Below are 7746 nucleotides of genomic sequence, written 5' to 3'. Positions count from 1 at the left end.
GTTCAAGGAGCTGGTATCCATGTCGGTGCAATTTTCTAGAAAAAAACAAGGTGGATTCCTAGAAAAGTCTATTGCTTGCCAATCTTGTGGTCACTGGAGTCTGACTGAACGGTCTTTGTCTCGGTGGAGTCTAGATTTGAGTTCTCGAAGGTGTGCCCTTATTGAGCTTTTCTTAGGTGTCGGTGTAGGTAGTAGGATAGCGTTATATAGGTATAGAACGCATAAGCGCGATAACATCCCCAAAAGCTTCTTTCTATCCTAGAATTCACATGCACCCCTCGAGATGATTGTTACTATACGGACTCTGTTGTACTTAGCTACCTTGAAGGATTTGTATCTTCAACTGAACTCGGTAAATTCAAGTTAGAACATCTGAAAGGATCGATGGACCAAGAGGGGGGTGAATTGGGTCTTTTTCAATTTCTAAGACAAGATAAAGCAACCTTAACCTATGCAAAACTAGAAAGGCACCAATTCACCAACCGGGTAACTAAACTATCTACGCAAGCTAGGAAAGATAAAAAGAGGTAAAGCCTAGCAAGGTAGAGCAAAGTAATGATCTCTAAATCAAGCACATGAAAATATTGCAAGAAAGATATTGCTTGAATAAGTAAAGTGGACACGAGACAACCGGATTTTTTCCCGTGGTATCGATGTGTTGGCACACACCCCTAATCCACGTTGTGACACTCACAAAGAGTATTGTCACCTCCCAAGTCACCAAGACGAGAGCGCTCACTAAGAGTCTCCGTTCACCATCCCGGTGTGGTGGAGATCAAGCCACGTACAATCTTCTTCTCCGGGCTCCCACAATACTTGGCAAGCTCCGCGAGAATCACCTCGATCACCAAGATCGCCTAGGTGATGCCAATCACCAAGAGTAACAAGCTAAGGCCTTCACTTGAGCAAGAACCGATCACCAAGAACGGATGCACACAAGTTTCTCTCTACTCAAGTCCTTAATCTTGCTTCTTGAACGATTGAATGAACAAGTATATGAAATGATGAAGCTCAAGGTGCCTCTTGACTATAGTATGAGTGTTTTGATGTTGCCTAGTGTCAAGAGTTAGTAAAATGACCCATTGGAGGGGTATATATGGGCAGATCATACGAATAGAGCCGTTGGAGAAAAAGCTGTCAGAAAACTGCGCAGCGCCGGTTAATCCGACGTCCCTCCAATAGTCATCGTCGGTTTAACCGGTGAATGTAAACTACCCCTTCTGAAAACTAGCCGTTACAGCTTGGGCAGATTAACCGTCGTATCATCGGTTTAACCGGTGAGTGTAGTCATCCATTGATCAACTGAAAAACCAAGTCTCTGGACAACTGCACCGACGTCCAATTTCAAATATCGTCGGTTTAAACGGTGAGTGTAGTTGTCCACTGATCAACTGAAAAACCAAGTCTCTGGACAACTGCACCGATGTCCAATTTCAAATATCGTCGGTTCAACCGGTGTATTGACTTGTCCAGACTCTGCTGACCTCGTTTAACCGACGTATAGAAAAGTTGAGGCGTCGGTTAAACCGGTGTTAAGGATTTTCCTGATTTTGCCTTTTCTGACTTGAGTCTTGAATGAAATCCAATTATTCTTGAGATATGAGTTGAGAACCACTTATTTGAGCTTCTAGAAACCTGAGTGACCATTATGTGCATCCATTTTCAAATGATCATGTCCATACTCAAGTTACTTGGCCTAAACCCCTCTTAATAGTGCGATCACTACAAAACTATAAAACCTATACTAACCTAAGTGTCCTTCTCAACCTTATGACACTTAGAACTAGAAAGATCCTTAGTCTTGACATATTATTGAGTTGAGTGCCGAGATCGCCTTTTTGAATAAAGTGAATTAGGGGCCTCTTTTGACATATGACCAAATGAGCGATAATGATTTATTAAACTGCACAATCTCATTAGTCACAATAATGGTTGTCATTAATCACCGAAACATACCTTGAGGGCCTAGATGCTTACAACATCATGTTAAGGAAGGTATATCTTTAGCACCTAAGAGCTATTGTCTAATTCCTTATGAAGGGTCTAGTGATATATTGGTTCACAAAGGGGCAGCAAAAGAGCATGTCACTCGGGAATGGTATATTAATCAATATAATACCAACCGAACTCATATCGAAAGTGTTACCAGCAGTTGATATGAGATCTATGTCTGTGAACATCCGACTTTCTCTTAACCATGCCATAAGAGGGTTAAGGTATATGATGCATCTGATCAATGGATTGATACTATGCCTAGAAGGGTTTCTAGTATAACAGATCCTCCCCTTGCACACATGCTTTCGTTATTACCAGTATCTAAAATAGATGAAAGCAGAGATACTGAAACCGGCTTATGGGTTGCCTAAGCACATTGACAGCTTAGAAGGAGCAGGTCGTGATTCTTTGTGCAGACAGGTGGATAGCCTATCAGAAGATCTAGATTCTAGGAAATCGGACACTAGTACAGGCAAGCCTTCCCCTTCTCTACCTCTACCATCTCTTCCGTCTCCACCTCAACCGTCTCCTTCTCCACATCTTATTACTCCAAAGAGTCATGATTTGAGTCCTAAACCAACCACTAAAAGAACAATCCGCACTTAGAATAATACACAGAAAAGGTATAATAAGAAAAGAGGAAACCCCTTAAATAAAATAAGAGTATGATGCCGCCCTCCCATACTCCAGCACACTTCCACCCTCTATAGCTCATAGTCACGATATCCTCCAATATTCATAAAGCGTCCTCTTACATTCCGAAAGCGACCCTAGCACCGGTTTCTCTTTCAACTCTCATATAGACCATTATCAACCCATCCTTCGACTACCCTATGGCCTATCCCTTCCCCTAGTACTAGTATATCTTTCTACTCTCATATCGCGGACGCTCACCCCATTTCTCGTAAAACCCACATTTATCTTTTCCATAAGATCTAAGGGAAATTGGATCACACTTCCATTTGTTTCATTTAACTAAACTGGTTGTACAGATTTCATTTCATGCAATCAGAATTTGTTGAATTGAATTTCAAAGCAAGAAAGCCAGGCCGGGAAGTTGGCTATTCTTTTCCTTTCCATAATTTAATATAATAAATGAAGAAAATCGGCACTCGCGAAGCAGAGGTAGGCACGAAGTGATCACCGTTTTCACTCCAAAAGAAAGAAAAAGACCGATAGGGGGAGCACAGTGGAGCTACAGACTTTCACTCCTCTCATGGTTCAGAAAAGTAAAACACTCGCTCCCTACTCACCTCAGGTAGTACTTAACATAGTCCTAACTCAACTGCCAGGAGTTTCAGAGAGAATTGGTTTGCTGGGCAGCGGCTCTTGACCAAAGCCTACCTTTCCCTTTTCTTTGCATTGAATTTCATTGCTTTAGGCGAGCTATTAATTGAACAGGCCGCATCTCAATACGATCCTTTTCGTGCTCTGATACCGAGGATGGATTCTTTTCTTAGCTAGGTAAAGGAACCTGATAGCATTATCTTTTTATTTTGCTAGCGCAAGGAATCGTTGTCTTCGTACAAAAGGGAGATCCTGGATTTCATCACCGGCACAAAGAAATTATATTACAATGTTGTGTGCTAATCACCCGGTTCGTCGCTACCTGCAGCAGAATTTTTTTTTAAAGGAGAAAACTCTGCTTTAATTGAAAGTCATAAAGTTCGGAACACAGGAAAAACTGGGGCTGCCAGTTTACAAGGAGCACAAAACACAAAATGAAAAGGGACTGCGGCTAATACCTGCAGCAGAACTTAAACTAGGAGAAACAAGAGTTCATCGTAGCACCCACGGCTGCCAACCAGAAACTACCATTAAGAATCTGCATGACCCCTAGATGGCTAGATCAAGCAAGCATGCAATGCATATCTTGGTAGATCGCTGCCTCTTGCATCACGGTAGGTGGTTAGAAATTTAGAATCCATAGTCAGCTGTTGCTTAGTTTCTATGGATAAGAAAAAAGGTACAAATGAGAAGCATTTTAAATTGCAGGTAGGAACAAGCGCAAATGTCAGAAGAGCATTTTGACAGTGAAAGGCAGTACAGCCGCTCCGTTGATGTTTCTTTGTTTTGTACTCTGATCGCCTTTGACAGTTCTTCTTTTGAGTCTGTTCTCTATGAGTTCTTCAGCTAAATTATCAGAGAGAGGGGGTTCACTTTACTTTTGGAAAATTGGATCCATACCATTAAAAGAACCAATATTTAGATATATACCATCAAAAGAATTAGTTTTAGCCATATACTATTAAAAGATGGTAGTTCTTAGCAACTTAGCATTTCTGTGAAATCACCGTTAACTCTGACCATTGTACCCTTTGCTGATAAAAAGATTTTGCTACATTCTAACAAAGTGAAGTAAGTATTGACAGTGACCTCTACTTGACAATCACTCTTTGGATCAATCCTGCAAGAGTGAAGGGAGAACAAATGTAAGGTCCAATCCACGACATTCAAGGTCCTAATCGCTCATTTATTTCCTTTGTAAGCCATCTGCTCCCCCCCCCCCCCCCGGTCCCAAACCAGCAAACTAGGTACCAATTGCAAGAAATTGCAGAGATTGGGTAGAGAGAAAAAAGGTTATTACCCTTCCGGAATCTCGTCAGGATCCATACGTCTCAATTCGAGATTGAATTTTGATCACTGTGTGTGAGAGCAACTTCAAAAGTCTAGTCAAATTTCACTTTTCATATTTCCATTTACCTATCCATTTAGCCAAGATTCTCTCTCTATATTTGGATACACTCTAACAGACTAGCCAAATCTCACTCTTCATGCACGCGAGCTTCCTCTCCACGCGCGGCAGGAGCAGCAGCTCATCTTCTACCTCCCCTTCCATAGCCGGCGCCCCTCTCCTCCGCCTCCACCACCAGCAGCCGGCGCCCCTCCCCCTTACTGCTCCCCTCACCAGGAGGGGCCGCGTCGGGGTGGCTAGGTCGCCGGTGGCCGGCTGGCCCCGCGGCTGGTGGCCCGCATGGCGAGGCGCACCGCTAGTGTCCGCCCCCGCCAGGAGCCGCCTGGATCTGCCGCAAGCGGGTCACTGGCCGTGCCGCGCCGCGCCTGGAGCCACCCCGCGCTGGCTGTCTGGTCGCTGTTGGCTGCGAGTCGCCGCCCTGGGCCCGGCCGCGCCGGCGCCAGCCCGGCCGCTGGCCACACCTGCGGCTGGCCTTGGACGCAGCGCTGGTGGAGGTGCTCCATGGGAGAGAGGGAGGCCCCCTGGGGCTGCTTGGTGGGGAAGAAAGGGAAGAGGCAGGGGGGCTGTTGCGCTACCGCCGGTGAGGGAAAGGAGAGGCGCACGCCATGGCTGCTGGTGGATCTCGACGCACGGAAAAGGAGGGGGAGGGCGCGGGAGGAGGAGATGGCGAGGCGATGGGGCTCGGCAAAGATTGCTAGCGGGGCGTCGCGGATGGCTAGCAAGATAGCGAGGATTAGGAAATAGAGAGAATGTTGGATCCGGTTTTTACCCAGATTAGCTATTTTTACATGTCCAACTTTTTTTACAGAGTCTGTTGGAGATGCTCTAGGAGAGGGGAACCCTAAGGTTTAGAATCATGAAAAAAGAAGAAGAAGAAGACGATGACGACGACATCAGCTTGATCAGTTTGATTAAAAGTTACTGCCTCTTGCTCTTCTCCCCGCATCCCACAGGTCAAACATGACGCATGTTGAACAGCGAGTGAGGGTCGCGGCAAGAGAGCGCGAGGGACGCGGGAGAGGGATTTGTTGCAGCCCACTTAGCCTCGATTTTCATGCAATGTATAAATTTAATCAAAAAATACTTTATTTCACAAACCGCAAATTAAATATCAATTGTACTGTTGCATTTCTTACGTCAAGATCTTCAAAACTAGACCACACTTGCCTATATTTAAATTTTATAAAGCATTTTTGTTTATTCCAAAATAATTTCTTTTTCTAAAATATTATATCTTGTTCTGGAATATTTTTTATTTTCAAACCAACTTCTATTTTATATGGAATAAATTCAGAATATTTTTTCCGCTGAACATTTTTATTTGTTTTCAAACAGTATTTACTTTTTAAAACATTAGCTGTTCCTATAGTACATGGCCTATGCATGCAGTAGTGGTGGGACGTATGCTCAGCGACGTATGCTCAGCGATAGTACAGTAGCCGATCGCGCGCGCTGAGAATAGAAGTCCCTCAGGAAGAGCGGGGATGCAGCTGCTGGCCCGCATGTCACGAGGTACGTGGTAGACACCACCTTATCTCTTTCTATCCCTCGCCTTCTCCTCTGTTCCTCTCTCGTCTCTCGCCTTCTCCTCTGTTCCTCTCTCGCCTGGCTGCTCTCTCTCTCTACTCTTTTCCATCACTCGAATTTTTACCGCTGCTCGGATTCACCATGGGCACTGGAGGGCGCCACGCTGAGTAAGAGGTCGTCGTGCCACCCGTCGCCGCTCGAGCTAACACCACCCATCATCCCGTTGCTCTACTTCTCGAGGGCGCCGTCAAGACCATGGTGGGTGGCGGTGGCAGCGACCAACGGTAACATCAGCAAAACGATCGACGGTCAGAAGACCATGCAACTCCCAGCATGTTGGTGTTAGTCATCTGTACTTGTTGTCCGGATATATGCCCAACATGTATTTAACAATGGGTGTTTGTTTATTGGATGTTTGATGATTGAGGTGCCGAACAAGACTTCTAATCCATAGAATGATATTTTTAGCATATGGTATAATTTCGTGATAGATTTTTCATATAATATATTTCTGTTATCTGTAATAGATAGAACAAACTGTATAATACTTATATTTAATTACTGAAATGATAGGGCGCGCGAAGCGCGCCAAATGTTCCAGTACTGTAAATGGGAGGGGGAGGAGGAACTCGTCGCCTACGAGACGCGCGGGGAGCTCGCCGCCGGCGAGTAGCGCTGCTGGTCGTCGCTTGCTCCTTTCTCGCAACATATGTGGGGCTGTCGGGCTACTGGGAAAAAGAATGGAGCGCACCTGTGTGGTTTAGGCCCAAGGGAAAAATCGGCAGCTTTATCGGCAAAGGAAAAAGAAAGCTACGATTAGGCAGACGGAGACCTATAACGTGGTAATCTTTTTAATGGTAAATAACTAGAGTTGAATCTTTTGATGGTATATATCTAAACGTTAGTTCTTCGTAATACTATGGAGCCAATTTTGCCTAGCCTCGGGACTGATTGAAGACGTTACCAAAATATCATGGCAAGCGTCAGAACTCATGGGGAGCAGCCTGCAGTGGAACTACTGTACCAATCCATGGGCCGTAGCTGCCAGTGTCGTGCTTCTTCCTTGCTGGGTATTGTTGACAGTTACCTGCACCTGCTCTGCTCTTGTGTCGTGGCGGATTTGCAGTTTGCGTTCTTCACTTCTTCACTTCACAACCGGTGCAGACCTGAAGAAACAATAGAACATCATGTTCTGCGTCTTCAGTTGCGTCCTGTGATCCTGTCGAGCTGAAGGCCTGATGTTTCGAGGCACTGCAGTTTCAGCTTTCACAATCCCAGCTCTAGGGTGCAGTGGCTCACCACCTTCTGCATCTCGGCAGCCGGCGTGCTCGTGGACAGTAATCCCAGTCTCCGGCGGCGCCGTCGTCCCATCCGAGGTGAGGAATGGCGGCGTCCTCCAACGGTTCCGTCTGCCCGTCCCGCTCTACTTCGACTTGATTTGTCAGTGAACCGCGCTCGGATCTGCATTAGTCCCCTGTCCCATCATCCCGTCTACTGATCTCCGACGTGCTCGTTGATGTGGAGGCGTG

The sequence above is a fragment of the Panicum hallii genome, chromosome 9, assembly GCF_002211085.1.
Source record: "Panicum hallii strain FIL2 chromosome 9, PHallii_v3.1, whole genome shotgun sequence".
NCBI lineage: Eukaryota > Viridiplantae > Streptophyta > Magnoliopsida > Poales > Poaceae > Panicum > Panicum hallii.
Note: the sequence above shows the minus strand (reverse complement) of the source record.